Source organism: Larimichthys crocea, unplaced genomic scaffold (genome assembly GCF_000972845.2).
Source record: "Larimichthys crocea isolate SSNF unplaced genomic scaffold, L_crocea_2.0 scaffold39951, whole genome shotgun sequence".
Taxonomy (NCBI): domain Eukaryota; kingdom Metazoa; phylum Chordata; class Actinopteri; family Sciaenidae; genus Larimichthys; species Larimichthys crocea.
In genome coordinates this window covers 1-4,618 of record NW_020855216.1, presented here as the reverse complement: position 1 = coordinate 4,618, position 4,618 = coordinate 1, and the positions used below count along the sequence as shown (strand labels likewise).

At 38.5% G+C, this 4,618-nt stretch overlaps 1 long non-coding RNA gene across 1 annotated transcript; it reads left to right on the top strand.

Moving 5' to 3' along the window:
- The first annotated feature begins 689 nt into the window (after nt 1–689).
- On the top strand, nt 690–1,392 carry LOC113745063 (uncharacterized). Its single transcript, XR_003461959.1, has 2 exons — nt 690–829; nt 1,005–1,392. It is a non-coding gene; the product is annotated as an uncharacterized LOC113745063 (long non-coding RNA).
- Nucleotides 1,393–4,618: the final 3,226 nt, after the last annotated feature.

Below are 4,618 nucleotides of genomic sequence, written 5' to 3'. Positions count from 1 at the left end.
ATAGAAAAGCTGTTTTTCTCACTGTCTGACATGAATATAAATACATATTTACAGTGTGTGAAATATAATAATATTACAATGTGTGAATATAATATTATATGTTACAGTGTGTGAAATATAAATATTATTTACAGTGTGTGAAATATAAATACAAATTTACAATGTGGAAATATAAATATATATTTACAGGGTGTGAAATATAAATACAAATACAATGTGTGAAATATTAAATATATATTTACATGTGTGAAATATAAATCATAGACAATGTGTGAAATATAAATATATATTTACAGTGTGAAATATAATATATATTTACAGTGTGAATATAAATACATATGTACAATGTGTGAAATATAATATATATTTACAGTGTGAAATATAAAATACATATGTACAATGGTGAAATATAAATATAATATTACAATGTGTGAAATATAAATATATATTTACAGTGTGAATAAATACATATGTACCATGTGTGAAATATAAATATATATTTACAGTGTGAAATCAAAATATATATTACATGTGGTGAAATATAAATATATATTTACAGTGTGAAATAATAAATACATATGTACAAGTGTGAAATATAAATATATAGTTCAGTGTGTAAATATATATTTACAGTGTGAAATCTAAATATATATTTACAGTGTGTGAAATATAAATACATATTTACAATGTGTGAAATATAAATATATATTCACAGTGTGTGAAATATAAATATATATGTGTGTGTTTTTTAAAGGAGGATCTGGAGAACGGGGAGGAGGTGGCGACGTGTCCGAGCTGCTCGCTCATCGTTAAAGTCATCTACGACAAGGTGAGTCACTTTGTGACATTATCAGGAGTCAAAGCCCGGGCCGGGCCGGGCCGGGCCGGGCCCGAGCACGGCCTGAGACCAACAGGGAGTAACGTTACACTCTCGAGGTGATTTACAGACTTCATGATGATATGATAAAACCAGCTCGCTGAGTCGGACATGGTTTCTGTTTCAGGACTTGTTCCTGTCTGGAGAAGTCGTCGATGCTCCGTCGTCGACCTCAGAGTCCAAACTGGAGCTGATTCAGACCTGACGCCCCTCACGTCTTCTTCTTCTTCTTCTTCTGTGGTCACAGAAGGCGACCATCATCATCATCATCTCTAATTATTTATGTACTGCTGGGAAACATCACACATGACACGTATAAATATGAAGTCACCACATGTCTTATTTAAAGTCACATTTTAATTTCTCTCACATTAATGTAAATATGAAATCAAATATTTTAGTGTTTCACTTGAATGAGTTTAACTATGAATGATGTATTTATTCTTTTACATGATGAATTATAATAAAACTGCAGACAGTCATTATGATGTAATACTCTGATACACTGTATGAGATTACTTTGATCTGTGATTACTTTGTGTATCTGTCACGTGTTAAACGCAGAGATGTATAGTAACGAAGTGGAACTACTTAAGTACTGTACTTAAGTACTAAAATGCAGTATCTGTACTTTTTTGGAGTATTATTTTTTTCCCCAACTTCCACTTTTACTGCACTACATATTTTTGATGAATTTAATACTTTTACTCCGATACATTTTTCATGTGCTGAATCGTTACTCGTTACTACTGTAGCGTCCAGCCGGACACGTGATGAATGACGAGGCGATATTGAACAAACTGCATTTATTGCTGAACGGTTTGGTTCCAGGACTCGGTGACTGTCGGCCGTAACCACGCCAAAAAACCAACAGAACAGTCCCGGTCTCACACATCAACCTCGCTCGTGCGCCGTACTTCATACACCTGACCCCCAGGTGCGCTCTCTCACCTGCTGCCCCGCCCCCTCGCTCTCGCATTCATTCAGACGCATTCACAGACCATGGGAAATCACAGAACTCGACCATGAACTCCTTTACTCCAGTACTTTATACATCTCTGGTTAAACGGTTTGTTTCTGTTTAGTTTCACTTTGTGTCGCAGTTGGTTTTCTCCGTGTGAACCTCCAGCTGAAGGTCATGAACAAGTTTTTAATGTGTGACTCGTTAACACAAGCTGTCGTCAGCTTAGTTACACTAGAAACAGAAACAATGTGCCGCTCCATTCTTCATTTGTCCAAAGTCACAACTCTAAGTTTAACTGTGGACTCAGGACGAAGGAGCTCCACCAACGATATCCGCCATGTAGTGTGTGTGAACAGTGGAATAAGAGTAGAAGCAGAGTGAGTTGAGTTAGAGTCTTTATTAGCAGGATCCGGGGTCTTTCATTACAGTGGAGGTCTGATAATCTACCTGTGTGTGTTCTGACTTTGTTTATTTCATGTACCAGCTTCTAAATCTGAGTCTGACTTACAATTTATGCCACAAAATACGATGACAGGAAGAAGTTTAACAGGATTTGTGTCCGATGATTAGAGAGAGAGCTTTGGTAGAGAGACATACAGTAACAATAACAGAGCGAGCACTGGCCTCGATAAAGCTGTTATTATTCAGAGGAATAAAAAGTTATTTACAGTCAGCAGGTATAGACACACCTACAGCAACACACCTCAGCTCCTCCCACCACTGAACAACCTGCTACAAATTGCAGCAATCCCTGATCCTGTCTGAGCGCATGCTTTCACAGTAGTGCCTAAAGCTGCCTCAGGGGAACCTCTGAAGTAAGAAACAAAAAACAAAACTTTATTTCTTAGTGGACTGCTGTGAAGTTATGCACTTCAGGCACTTTGTTTTAATGTTGGTTGGTTTATTTAATAAAATGTGACATATTCTTTAAATAAAATTTGATTTCAAGTTGGTGAGATTTTGTAATGCTATATTGACAAAAAAGTTGTCAAACTCACATTACATACAAAATTGTGTTTACAGTTAGTGAATCGTACTATAGTATATATTATAATTTATAGTACTGTATAGTTTATAAGCTAAGTGTTCTGATAACTGTGTGGTTTTCCTTTAATCAATCATCTTTTTTTGATGATAGTGTTATGCTGTGTGTTCTCTTCCACAACAATGACTGTAAATTAACAATCATTTATAAATACTTTTAGGCTATATATATATAGTCCAGACATAGACTGGTTAATATTTTTGTTAAAGTAGTAACAAACTGACTGAATAATTATACAGACATGATAAACTATGATAGACTGCCAGACAGGAGGTTTATGGATGCAGTGAAAGAGGACATGAAGGTTGCTGGTGTGAGAGAAGAGGATGCAGAAGACAGGGTTAGATGGAGGCAGCTGATTCACTGTGGTGACCCCTGAAGGGAAAATCCCAAAGGAGGAGAAGATAAACTATGATGAATGTTGGCGCCCTCTGGTGGTCAGAGTCACACACTACAACACTATCCTGCCACATCATGAACAAGACAATGATTTAGTTGTAATGAAGCTCTTTGTTTCATAGCTCATGATCCATTTCATGTCAGAAGATCTGCTTTGAAGCAGGGAGTTATGGGATGGAAAACCACAGCCGCTTGAAATATGAGTGAAATGTGTTTCAGTTCAAGTTTCCACAACGTTTTTGAAATTGTTGCTCTTCTTCCTCTAACATGTCAGTCCTGTATAGCTCCATGACTACATTACATGACTGATCTGGGAGGAACTGGCAGGACGTTCCACCAACAGGGAACAACAGACGAGAAGAGTTTGGATTGCCTCGAGTGAACGGGTGGCAGAGCCAGACGTCCTTCATTGGAGGAGGTAACATATGTCTGTTTGAGGACGTTCAAGTAGGTCGGTGCAGTACTGGAGACTACTTTGTAGTCAGCATTAGAGATTTGAATGTAATGTGGGCTGCTACAGGTAGCCAGTGGAGCTCAATGAGCAGCAGGGTAACATGGGACCTTTTGGGTTGGTTGTAGAGCAGGCGAGCCGCCACGTTCTGGATCATCTGAAGAGGTTTCACTGTGCAGGCTGGAGGCCCGTCAGGAGGAAGGTACAGTAATCTAGTCTGGAGATGGTCTGTTCTACTCATGTGTACTTTAGATCAATACCCTACAGAAAATACTGCTGAATGTTTTTCACACTTTCATGATCAATATATGTGTTTGCATCTTTATCACAAAACCTCTGTCACACTGTAAAAAATGAAAACTTAAGCAGACAACCAGAGAGATGCACTGTAAAAAATGACAAGCAGGAGGTGAGACACCAGCGTCTAACACATGCGCCATCATCAGATGAAGAACAGTAAATCAAGTAGTATGAGAGCAGTAGTGCTGTTAGTTACTTATAGTGACCCCCTTTCTGTTTCTTGGGTCCCTTGGTGTGTTGGGACAGTGAAAGTGTAAGCATTACACTATACTGACTGGGACGGTCAGAGTATTCAGCAGGTCAAGCATTACACTACTAGGATCTGACCTCTGAATCCTTCTGAATTCATCCAGGTTCTCTGGTTCGTCTCAAAAACTGATGCTGCTCCTCCCCAGACAAACCTACTATACACATGACATTAACATCAACACTGAGCTCCCTGTGTTCTCGGTCCACCAGGGTGGTGAGAAACTTAGAGGTTATGAATTTGATGACACACTGACCTCCTCCACCTCATGTCCCTCAGTTGCCGGTCATGCCTTACCTAACTCAACATGCTACTCAGCTCCTGACACAAGCTTT